Source organism: Sinocyclocheilus rhinocerous, unplaced genomic scaffold, assembly GCF_001515625.1.
Source record: "Sinocyclocheilus rhinocerous isolate Xijiao unplaced genomic scaffold, SAMN03320098_v1.1 scaffold377, whole genome shotgun sequence".
Taxonomy (NCBI): domain Eukaryota; kingdom Metazoa; phylum Chordata; class Actinopteri; order Cypriniformes; family Cyprinidae; genus Sinocyclocheilus; species Sinocyclocheilus rhinocerous.
The window spans coordinates 579547-593386 of NW_015633195.1; the positions used below are offsets into that span (position 1 = coordinate 579547).

At 35.3% G+C, this 13840-nt stretch overlaps 1 pseudogene; it reads right to left on the reverse strand.

Annotated features, from left to right (window-relative positions):
• Positions 1–2395: 2395 nt before the first annotated feature.
• Positions 2396–12249, reverse strand: LOC107743862 (mesoderm induction early response protein 3-like; annotated as a pseudogene).
• Between the last annotated feature and the right edge of the window lie 1591 nt (positions 12250–13840).

Below are 13840 nucleotides of genomic sequence, written 5' to 3' on the forward strand. Positions count from 1 at the left end.
GGAATCCACAGAGGACAATTTACCAAACTTCTCTCAACATTTTTAAGATGTAAAATGTTTACTTCTATAGGTCAAAACAACCTGTACATTCTGTTATTTTAGTTTGTCTTTAAAATAAAACTATGCAAATATTTGGGGGTACAATTACTGTCAATGTACTTCAGCAAACTCAGAAATTCTTCAGCAAAGCTGAAATTCACTGTATCATTCATAAAAAGTACTAAAACATAATAGGAGCAGAGACCGTTGAAAGTATGAAAATAAAAACTTTTTATATGAGCACCAAGTACTACATTTGTCGTATGTTGAACATGATAAAGTTCTCTGCTGGATGTACAGATACTGAAAACAACTCTTTGTAGTGCTTTCTAATCCCTGTCAAGGAATAATGGCATCTATGGATCCATTTCAATCCGCGTCTGTATTCGCAGCTCCAAACATGCTACTAACAAGCACTTCTCTATGTAGTAACTATGTAGATGCACAAGACTTTCAACTCAACTTATAATTGCAACAGCAGTGTATTCAATAGAAAATAGACTCTTCACATTACTAATAGCAGCCGTTAAGTATCGGGTGTAAGAATCACGGTGAACAATGAAACTCTTCAGTCTACTGAACAAAGAGATGAACAAATGTTTTTAAATAGGAGTGTCCATAAATTATTTCCATTTCTACAATTTTCCATCTCTCTCAAAAAAAAAATGCTGTGGTATTTTTTGCAAACGACTACCATCAGCATGCATCTTTTTGACGTCTTACTGCAGTAAACAAAAAAAAAGGGAAAAATAAGCTATGGATGTTGTAAGACTTACAGAAGTACAACAATCTATACATATCTACATATTACTGCCATAAACAAGAAATTTTTTTTTAGCATTCTGCAATACCCTAATCAAAGTCAGGGCTTTTAGTATACAAATTTATTCTATGGTAAGCTGTTTTAAAATGCAAATAGCAGGAAGGACTCAAGCTCAGAGGCAGTATCGGTTTTGATACAGTGCGGCAAGCTGACTGCTTTTTGGCATTTAATATTAATCAGCTTGAAATATGTCAAAAGGATCAAGAGTCCAATCTGCTTCATGCATACAATATACAACAATGGTAAAGAACTTAAGACAGTGAGCTTAACATAAAGACAGGTAAAAAGTAATTAACAAATTAGCTCAATTAACATTCAGGTGTTCTCAGTACCCCTGGCAGCTATAAAATATACATAATGCATAGCTGAAAATAAAAAATAACACTGGTTCAATCGGTACTAAAGCGCTTGCAGTTTAGAGCACCAGCAAAAGTTACTGATGATTTTAAAAAAAATAAATAAATAAACCGTTATAGTGAGTAGGGGAATTATAGTCAAAGGGGAATCATAAACATCACTTCTCAAAGTCTAATATTTATACACGACTTATGATAATACTGTCAAGTGCAGATGACTGCACTATAGAGCCAATCGGTCTAATATAATGTTATTGGAGGTTACATTACTATTTGCGTGCCAAATCTTGGACAAAAAGAAACCTTTGGGGACTGCAAAATCTGCTTTTTTTTTTTTTACAGTGCACAGCTGAAAAAAAATCTGTGTTCATTTCAGTCATGCTATTTGAGAATTTAGAAAAATATAAAAGGGAAAAAAATGATTTTTTGTAACAAAAAAAATTTTAAAAGAAAAAGAAAGCATCAACCCCAAAAAACAAGCTATTAAATGTTCGGACTACCACAATAAATTGAGTTATTAAAGCTTACACTTAAAACATCCTAAGTCTAACACCAACCAATAATGAGATCCAAACCCCATTTGGATAATAAAAAACATGGATACCTCAAGGATTCCTTAAAAAAAAGACGGCAAAACATTTCAGCGACTAGAAGTGCTCTTTGTTTAAACATGTAAGACTTTTGCTCCAATCACTATTTTCAATTACAAAAGCCAGTTTCCTGATATACAAAATGCTACATTTCCCAGCTTAGTCTATCCCGGGTGGTGTAAACACTGAAAAAAGTACCAATTTTTGAAACAAACAAACATACATGAAAAATCCTAAAACAACAACAATGAAAAATGCAGTTTCGGTGGCAGCAACTTCTTCGTGAGACAGTAAAACTTACAGATGCAGGTCTTGGGATGAGTACAGTAAGAGACCACGGCTCTCTGCTCCAGCATTTAGGTTTAACTGTATATCACTAAAGACATAAAGGATATTAAATATCTGAAGGACCAGAAAAATAAATGGCTATTTAAACTCTTGAGAAATCAAGATTTCTTAGCTCTGTACAATAAAGACATCACTGATGTCATATTACAAAAACAAAAAAACTACCAAAAAGTATATTCATATATATATATATATATAGATATATATATTTTTTAATTTAAAAAAATAACTAATATTCAGTGAGCGGATGAATGTGTGTCTGGATGGCAGAAGAGAGTCAGTCGGACTGAAGTGCAGTGTGTTGGTGGTGTCGTGAATGAGAGCCGAGAAAACCATTGGCTTCACCGCTCCCTATGCTGCTGAAGTCTGTGACTGACACCGCCATTGTGGCCCCTGTAATGCGATGTGTGCGTCTGCCCTCAAAATCCACACCCAGGTTAGTAACAGACACGTCGTTAATGAAGGGCTCCGAAAGGCCCATCTTGAGCCTCTTAGAGGGCCGTTCGCAGTCTTTGGTGCTGCACACGCTGATCTGCCCCAGGTCGGAGCGATAGAAGCCGGAATCCAGCATGTTGAGGCAGCCGCTGTCTCCGTTTGTGGCGTAGCTGAGCTGATCATCATGGTTCAGGGCTCCTCTGTGTAAACTCTCCAGAGGGGGGAAGTACGGGGAGTCTAAACAGCTTATGTCTCCTGGACCATTGCACACAGTTGCTACGCTGTTACTAATGGCTGCAAAAACAAGTAGGGGTAAAGAAAGCAATTTCGTGATATGTTTGAGGAAAAAACAGGGATGTATGACAAAAAAAAAAACTTGCCGATATTCATTACAACTGTTTCCTACAGAATTTTTTTGGGAAAATTAATGTTTACATTTTTTATTGAAATTAAGATGAAATTAAATGAGTTAAATGAATAGTTCCCCCACTAAAATGAACATTTGTTGAAACTTTACTCACTCTCAGGCTATGTAAATGAGTTTGTTTCTTCATCAAAAGAGATTTGGAGAAATTTAGCATTACATCATTTGCTTACCAATGGATCCTCTGCAGTGACTGGGTGCCGTCAGAACGAGAGTTCGAACAGCTGATAAAAACATTGCGATAATCTAACACTTCTTCCAGTTAAAAAGTCCATCCTCTCATATCAAAATCCACCAACATATTTGTTTGTTTTGGACTGTTTTTACTTGTAAAGGGTGCTTGATCTGTGCACATTTCTCTCCTGATTAAGTCAAGATGGCTTTTTGTTTTTTAACTGTTGAAAACACTATTATGGCTAGAGGATTCATCTGAAGTTACATGATGGATTAGTTTCTTACAAACAGCTTTTTACTTCACATGATGTTAATTGATGGATTGGAGTTGTATGGATTACTTGTGGATCACTGTGATGTTTTTTTGGACTCTCATTCTGACGGCACCCATTCACTGCAAAGTGAATATCCACGGGCGCTGTGGATAATCCGCGGGTCGGGTGGGTCAGGTAATAAAAAAAATCCATTCTGATTAATTACGGGTGGGTCGCAGGTGGATGAGATAAATCATTAATGATGCAAATATTAACTACATTCTCTAAAATATTAACGTGTTTTAAATGCATTTTTTCCATCAGGCAGACAGACACACGTGTGTGTGTGTGTGTGTGTGTGTGTGTGTTCTGTTCAGGAAGTTGCAGTGACAGAAACAGTGACATTCCATGCAAGTTTGAAGGGAGTAAAGCCTGTGTTTATGCTATTAAGAAAGTGTAGGCTAATCTGGCCAAAGATCTTTTGATTTAAAAATAAATGTTCATTTAAAAGCAGTCTACGATCAGCGTATTATGTTATTGTTACCGTTACCCCTTACGGCTCTGACAAGGTTTTTTCCGTCCTCCACGTGGTGCCAACTCACACCAGGAGCGAAGCAACTGAATTCGCGAGACCACAAAATTTGACTGTCCGACCTTGTTTTTCTTGATTTTCCATGTTTTTCTTGATTTTTAGGGTTCTACCATAGGTTAGTTGGCTGAATGGTTATGTTTTGTCTGATTTAATTGTGTTTATTGCTATGTCCTATTTTTTTGTGCTGTAGTCTACAGACAAAGTTAATACACTTAAAAGTCTAGTTATGAACGACAAGGATAAAAGATTTGTAGCTGTTTTTTAGTCGTTTAAAATACATCCTCAATTATCTAATTATGTGCGGCTTGGACACGGCGTCCATCAAAAATAAATAGGTTGCCTATCTTTAGCGAAGCAGCGCAGAGAGCCGCTTCTGAAACGTGAGGTCACTGGTATAAACACAAACATTGACTAGAGTGGCTGCGATCAGCTCTGGTGGCCGTGTTGGAGCCGTAATGCGCCGCAGACATGTGCAGTGATGTGCAGATCAGCTCTAAATTGAATCTGAATCTGCTGTTAAAAATGAACCATCCATTCATCATATCATGCAGAACTAAGAATTAGAATCTTTGTAATGTGATGATCGGTTGCAGGTGCGGGTCGAGGCGGATATCTAAATCAGAGAAAAATATAGGTGCGGGTGGGTGGCGGGTGGATAATTTATTTGTAGCAGAGGATTCGGGTGACGTTTGAACTGATCCGCGCATCTCTACTGCAGAGGATTCATTGTTGATTCATTGTTATTTGTGAAGTAATGCTAAATTTCTCCAAATCTGTTCTGATGAAGAAACAAACTCATCTACATCTTAGATGGCCTGAGGGTGAGTACATTTTCAGCAAATTTTCATTTCTGAGTGAACGATTCCTTTCAATTCCAAAGGATTCAAACAGATGACTTTTCATGTTTTTAAGTGATTCATTAAAAGAACTGGTTCATAAGAATCATTTCTTCATGAATCAAGACTACTGTGGAAGCTGAGCTCACCTGTGAGGTCACTGGCAGTGATGGAGTTGAGCAGTCCGAGCTGTTGCTCTGCCGATGCCTCCATCCTTCCCCCTTCTCCTGCTGAACACACCGATGACGAGCTGTCCACCGCCAGACCCTCCGCCTCATCCACCAGCCTGTCCATCAGGTCTCTAAGGAGGAAGCCAACACAGTTGAGTCCAACACTTTAATTCAAACAAAGGCACAAGGACCAATAATTACACATCCCAGTACTTACGTCACCCCAGGGTAACAACTGTACTTCTTCTTGCCAAATCGGTTCTGTTGAGCAAAGTAATCAAAACGTTCTGACTTTTTCCACATATAATAAAAAGCCACACATTCTGCTACAGTCCGTGTCTGAACCTGAAAAGAAAAAAAAAACAAAAGCAATGAGAATACAGACATTCACAAGACAAACAAGATAAAGGTGAAGTGTGTATAGGGTTGGGTACTGAAGCCCAGTATGATCGGTATGTACCAGACCGAATCAGAACGCCGATTACAGTGCCTCATTTAGGTGCCACTTAAATGCCTGAGCTGTTGACTGAAATATTTTCCCTCTGATGCTCGAAACGGACATGAGAAGCATCATCACCGCACCTTATCACTAGTTAGATTATGCTGCATTCATGTGGTGTCAGAATAATAGTGATGTCTGGTTCGCGAACAAATCATTCTATTGAACCGATTCTTTTTAGTGAACCGGTCAGACCAGTTCACCAAATCGGACTGAATCGTTTGAAAAAGTTTGCATCTCCAGTAAGCACTAATCCACAAATTACTTAAATTATTCAATTTTTTTAACGTGCCTGACAATCCCTCTGAATCTAAATAAACCAATATCCCATAAACCAGTACACTGACTGAACTGCTGTGAAAAGAGAACGGATGATGAGCACAAGCAGAGCAGCTGATATACTGAGCATGCGTACAGCCATGAACTAACAAACGAGCAAAAGAAACATTTTTAAAATTAATCTATTTTTTTTAAAGGTGAATGTATCTGTGTCTTAAAGGACTTTGTGTTTAGTTGAGAATTTTGTTAGGTTATAGACTAAAAGGTTTTTTTTATGACACACTATGTTTAATGGGAAACAAGGGATGATTTATAAAATACCTGTAGTGTAATTATAGTTAATGATGGCACATAAACAAATTGAGTTTGTATTAAATAAACAATATGCTCCTTGTGAATCACTCTCGCGGTTCTCGAATCTCAATCTCATTCCCGAGTCAAGAATCGGTTGCAACGCTTTTCGGATCACCAGCACACTGAACCAAGAATGGTTTCTTTTGGGCACATCCAATTTGAGAACCGATGAGCAGATGATACTGCGCATATGTGATTCAGCTTGAAGATACCGAACAGTACATGACTGCCTACTATGACTGACTGTGACACAGCACCATCTGAACAGAACTAGTTCTTTTGGACAACTGATGCTGTGCTAATGCTATGAGCACAAGGACACTTGAATGAGCGGACCAATCTGGCGAAACATATGTTTATTTAATAATAAATAAATCGTAATGGATTATGCATAGTAAGTGGATCATGGTTTCTTCGCTGATGAGGACTAATTTATTTACTTTATATCTTCAAGACTTGTATAACATCCTCCTTTGCCCATCACTGCCTGTACCTGTATTTGGGTGCATTAGTTGCAAAAAATAATTGTAAGAAACTTATCAGATCATGATGATGATGTTTTAACTGACTGAAGTTATGATTACTTACTTTATATTTTTGAATGTGTTGAGTGCATTTTCATCCCGGCCCGGGACAATAGACCTGACATCATTACGTCATTGTGAATGACATCATTACGTTAGGGCATAAAGGAAACGGTGAACGGGTTTTTTGAACCAGTTCATTGAAACAAACTGTCCGAAAGAACTGGTTCACAGAAATAAATCGGACTTCTCATCACTACAGAATAATAGGAAAAATAATTTCTGAGAACATTCACGTGAATGCAAGTCGGAAAACTCTGATAAAACAAATCCAACACATCTTTGTAGTAACATTAGTGCTTAAATTAAAATGCCTAAAGCTAAACTTCCCTTGTATTGACTTGAGATTAAGATTGACATGAGAAGCGTTTCTAAACCTGTTGTCCAACAAAAGAGAACATTATAACATGTTTTTTCTCCACAACATCAGTCAAACGCTTCCTTTTGTGATCAGATGTGGCTTCTTTTCACAGAATGAGGCAGAAAATATATTCTACTATATAAAAAAGACTATGTCGATTAGCAATGGATTATAAATATACTTGTATATTGGCTTGAAGAACACAGATAAACCATATATTGTCACAGTCAAGTGTTTATTGTCATGTTTCATCATTCAAAATGTTTCTATCTTCCTTTTACTCCGCTCCAGTGATAGCTGGATATCTTTATCCAGATTAGGGATTTCCTGGAGCGTCATGAGTTCTATTACTTCTGTGAAAGTGCCCTCCAGCTTCCAGTATGAATGAAACAGATATTACATGTGTTTGTAGCGCTCAATAATGGCCAGTCCATCCTATTTTGGGTAAAAATAGGAAAACTAATACTTCTCTCAAAAGAAATTTGAAGTAGACACATGACAATCCGTGTTTTTCTCCTGTGTTCAGGAGGGTTTTTTTTGTTTGTTTTTGTAGAAAAAGCACTCCGATGTGCCAAACCGTGGTCAAAAAAACTGAGGTATGTATTGAACCGTGGGCTAACTGTATTGTTGCATCCCTACCAAGGATACCAACTACTTTGCTTTTATTAGTACTGTAACTGTTATTTAGTGTTAATGTTAAATTACTGTAGTTGGGTTGGATGGCTTAGGGTTTATTGTGAATTTTTCATGTTAATTTGCTGTGTTTTGTATTTATTTATATTTATATTTTCCAGTATACTTTAAACTTTTAATACATTGTTCAATTTAAAGTTTTGTTGTTGTTGTTGCTCTTCTTCAATAAAACAGTCATTCTTTAATGTCATCCACTGTCATTTTGTGGCTCTTTTTTTTTTTGTTTTTGTTTTTTTAAGTATCGGTTCAGGCACCGTTTAGGAACCGGTATGGTTTTAAAAACATTTATTTGGCACCGGTATCGAAAAAAACCCAAGCGATACCCAACCCTAAGTGTGTAACGTGTAATCAACGTGTAACAAAACAGAATTGTGCAAAACTATTTTTACAGTTAATGCACAGTTTCCTCTGCATACTAATTTATGCATATTTTTTATATTAATATGGTAACACTTTATAATAAGGTTCATTAATTAACATTAGTTAACTACTTTAGTTAGCATGAACTAAGAATGAACAATACTTCTACAGCATTAATTAATCTTAGTTAATGTTCATTTCAAAATTTACTAATGCATTATTAAAATCAAAAGTAGTGCTTGTTAACATTAGTTAATGCACTGTGAATTAACATGAACTAACAATGAACAACTGTATTTTCATTAACTAACATTAACAGATTAATAATTTGTAATAAATGTATTGTTCATAGTTTGTTCATGTTAGTTAGTACATTAACTAACATTAACTAATGGAACCTTATTTTAAAGTGTTACCATTAATGTAATATTAATATAAAATTACATATTTTAGTCTAAAAAAAACTTAGATAACTACACCACCGTTCAAAAGTTTGATAAAATAAATTACATTTTAAAACATTAAATTAGAAAACAGTTCTTTTTTTTTTGTAGTAAATTTTCACAATATTCCTGCTTTTACTGTATTTTTATTATTGAATAAATGCAGCTTTGGTGAGGGTAAGAGACTTAAAAAAATCATATTTAAAAAAAGTCACCAAACCCAAATTTTGAATGGTAGTGTAAAAAAAAAAAACAACATTGGCAACAAGTAATACTTCCTTCCAGTTAATGAAGCCAGTGGAAAAGACAACAATTTACTTGCCTTGTGTTTCTGAATAAGATGAAAGTTTTTCTCATAAATCTGCAGCGCATGTTCAAAGTTCCTACATTCATCCTCCGACCACGGTGGGGATTCTTCTATCGAAACAACAAAGAGAAGTGAACATTTATGCATTACAAGTACAACAAATTTCAAGCTGGTCTTGTACTGAACAGCCTACCTTTCGAAGTCTTCACATTACTGCGGTATCGCGTCAGTGCCTCACAGGTGTCGTAATTACATTTCAAAAGCTCCAACAAGGCCTAGAAAGGAGGTCATAGAAAAAAATGCAATTAAAACAATAGCAGCAGCTCTCACATGGGCAAAGCATTTTCACATTAATATTAATTAATGAGAGTATTTAGAGAGCACATACCTGTTCGTTATCTCGTATGTGTTCAAATGTGGAATTCTCTGTGCTGTCATCTGTAGACTGTGACAGCGCTTCTCTGAGGTAGTCTTTCACTTTACACTCTGACAGCACATCAGGACACCACAGCAGCTGATCTTCCTCCTCGTACACTTTAAACAACACACATTTAAAATGGTCATGATTGCAGTGATCATTTTAATTACAGTTAATTTAAGTTAAAAAGTCACACCAAGCAATTTAAATAAAACACTCACCTTTTTCATCATCATTATAATGGCTGAGCCCCATTGGAACTTCTGCTTGATACTGAGATCCGACCATTATTTCCTGTGTTTTAGAGCAAAAACCAATAATAAAAGACTTAATTTAATTATCAAAAAGTAAGACCTTTTTTTAAAGAAGTTAATACTTTTATTCGGCAAATATGCATTAAGCTGATTAAAAGTGACAGTAAAAATATTCATATTGTACAAAAAGACTTCTATTTCAAATAAACTGTTCTTTTTAACTTTCTATTCATCAAAGAATGCTGAAACAAAAAATTTATCATGGTTTCCACAAAACTGTTTTTAACACAGATGAAGAAATTTCTTGAGCAACAAATCAGCATATTAGAATAATATCTGAAGGATCATGTGACACTGTAGATTGGAGTAAATGTGACACTCAAGACTGCTGAAAATCACAGGAACAAATTACATTTTAAAATATATTAAAATAGAAAACAGTATTGCATTGGCTGGAAAACAAAAAACAAACAAACAATCAAAAAAAATCCATTAAATAAATTTGCATATACCTTTAAAAAGGACAAAATATGAAAATATGCTTGAAATTATTACTTTTTCCCTGCAGTCTACCTATAAAGTTTAAGTACACTGTGTACTTTTTTTTAAAAATGTAATTATGACTACTTTCTACATTGTTTAAGTTTATAATAAATTACAATTATTAAACTATAAAACACCTACAACATTCAGATAGAAAATTTAGTATTATGTAAAATCACACAAACTACACTAGTAAAAGAGTGTTATGAGCCTCTTCACATCTGAGTGTTCTAGGGAAGAAGTCTGTGGCCTCGTGGGAGGTAACAGAAGGGGTCAGGTCATCAGCAGAGGACTGGGTCTCCTCCTCATAATCTCCTGACAAGAGATCTTTCGCTATCTCCTCCTGCAACCATTTTATTTTATTTGCAATAATATTTCATAATATTTCGGTTTTACTGCATTTTGACCAAAAAAATGCAACCTTGGTGATCAAATGAGACTTCTTTCAAAAACATGAAAAAAACTTAACCCCAAACTTTTGCACAGTAGTGTATGTATGTGTTCTCCTCCTCATAATCTCCTGACAAGAGATCTTTCGCTATCTCCTCCTGCAACAGAAAACCATTAGTGATTTTATCTTGTTGACAATTTCCCCTAGCACTGAAGCAAAATCATGTCAATTACCTTATCCAGGGTCATGTCAGGCAGATCATCAGCTAGTTCAACAGAGGAACTGTCCATGCTAGATCCCGCCCCTGTACTGACTGGCGCCTCATAACGATACATAGCCAACAACTCCTCGATCGGCATATTCCCCTCCTATCCATGTTAAAAAAAAGAAATGTGTTACAAAGCAGAAATATGGCCCTAATTATCCAGAGATTGGAACACAATGCATACAGTTTTTAATGAGGAAAAAAAGTGGATTGTTATGAATGCACGTTACCCTCTCCAGGTCTGACAATTCTGCGCTGAAATTCTTCTCTCCCTCCAAAAGCTCTTCCTCCTCCAAAGTTCTCTCATCGTCATACTCATGAATTAACATCTCAGCTGTTGGATCAAAGTCATGATCCTCTGAGGACAAAGAGCCAACTGGGGGGAAAAAATTTATTGGCTGATTTTAGTACAACATTTAGTGGAACATGATGGAAATTGTGCATTAAATGAATAGTTCCCCAAAAATAAAAAAATGGCAAACAACTCAAAATAATAGAACTGACATTACATTATTATATGAACTATCTTGCCCTCTGGATAGCAGTATCGGCTATTGAAAAAATACATTTTGGTCATCTATAACTTGCAATACTACTAACAAAATAATAATAATAATAATAATAATAATAATAATAATACACATAAAAAACACAAAATGAGGCCTACCAGGGCTCGAACTCCCAAAGGAAGCCTGTGCAGACAGATGTAAATAAAAAGAAATAGGTTATCACATTGTGCAAAATACATTACAGTGCAATGATCAGCAATAGAAACGTATGAAACCAAGCGAATATTCAATTTTACATCGTTTGCGTGCAAACATTAAAAGTAAAGCCCATGACAGTAAATGCACAAGCATGTGTCCCTTCTTATAAAAAAAATTAATAACGCTTAATTACTTATTAATGCAATAAAACTACACTTATTAATGACACAAACCAAACTGCCATCATCTCTATACGGATGCTGTCATCCTCTCTAAACACTGCAAAATCCCATCGACTCACACCATAAACAAACCTTTCCTGCAAGTTAATAGCCGAAATGCATGCGCACAATTTATTACAACACAATGAAGCCTAAAAAACAAATCAAATGCGTCATGAAAACGGCATTTATGTCGAGTAATGTATCAATTACAGGTGACGATTTCTTGTTTGTTTGTTTTTCTTCCCTGTGAGCTAACGGGGATGAGATTCAGAGGCCTCTCCGATCCTGATAGATCACTCCTCATTTAAACCGGTTTACTATCGTCGGCTTTACACAATTATTACTATAAACCCCGGCGTATATATAACAGGATCTACTTTACGCATATATATCAATGAACGTCACCAATAACACAGTAAATCGTTAAAGAGATGTATTTAAAATCGAATACTTTTTCCAGCTATCCAGCTTACCTCCGCCATATTGGTGTCTTTGGCCTCATAGGTTGGCTGTGCTGCAGTACCCGGATGTCTACAGGGAGCCAATGATAGACGCAGAACTTTTGGCACACTTTTCAAACAGATTTACAGCATACCGGGTTTTAGATTTAAGATGTTCATAGACCTCACACACAGTAGTCTATGTGGGTTACACTTGATAATTAGCTTTGAGATTTACACCTTTATATACAGATTTGTCATACACATTTTTGTGCTTTTTGCAAGACTATTATTGTAGCTAACCATATTGTAATACTACTAATTTGCTTAGCATTATGACTCTTATTATGAGCTTTGCATCATGCATTGCATTATGACTATGACTTGTGTGCCACTATTAAAGATGTAAGCAACTTAAACAGAATACGAGTCATAATGCTAAGCAAATTAGTATTACAATAAGGTTATATGCAATAATAGTCACACATTAATTTATATAACCAGCTAACAAATATATGTTCTGAGAAAGCTTTGTGAACGTTCCCATTAAATGATGAAAACGTTTCTGAATATTCTCTGAACGTTCAAAACGTCCAGGTTTCTAAATGTTTTAAAAACATTTTTTTTTTTCATAAAAAAAGTTTTTTCATAAACTTTTCATGTTATCATTTTGCAAGCATTATGGGAACGTTGCTTTTGAATGTTCTGTCAAAGTTCTGAAATAAGTAGTAACATTTTAAAAACATTAGACGGACGTCCAACTAAAACGTTTCAGGGGGGAAAAAAGTTCAATAAAAAATGTGGAAGGATGTTTTGTTTTGCTAGAGCTCTATACAATACAGATTGTTTCAAAGAAGCTTTGCAGTAACAAACAGGAAAATAACAGTATTGCAAAATACATCAGTTATTAAACAAATTCAATTTCAGATGTAAAGCAGCTCTACAGAAGACAATAGTGTCATTATTCTTCTCATTTTAGTACAGTGTTGATTTAGTTTAGTTCAATATCAATGTTGCAAAGTTCATCAGTTACGCAACAAACGTACAATGGTGTCATTATTCAGCTCCAGTCAGTTCAGTGTTATTCAGTTCAGTTCAATTACAGTGCAAAGTTAATTGATTATGAAACAAGTTCAATTCAACTATAAGCAACTCTACAGAAGGCAACAGTATATCATATATTTATTATTTGTATGTATGTACATACTGACAGTTAATATTAATAGATCTCTGATGACATCCATCTAACAAGAATGACCATTCCACAGTATATAATGCCAGTCCTCCACATTGAATATGTTCATGAATATGCTGTCTAGCAATGCCCTCACCAGAAATATCCTAGCAACCTCCTACATCCCTTTAAAACTTTAATTTCTTTTTAAACTGTTCAAGCATTAAAGCACATAAGACTGTTTTGAACTTCAGCCAAAGCTTTGTCAAGTTTGACTTAATAAATCTGTTTTGTTTAGATAACTAAAACTAAATCAAAGACCATAAATATTTTTTCATTATTTGAAATAAAATAAACAGTAACTGAACTGAAATAAAATAATTTTATTTAAGCTAATTGCCAAGGCCTCATGACCCCACATAGGATAAGCAGCTTGAAGAATGTATATAGCTGCCAAGGCAGTATTTCTCGTTTTCATTTAGTGATATACTAAAGTAACTTAA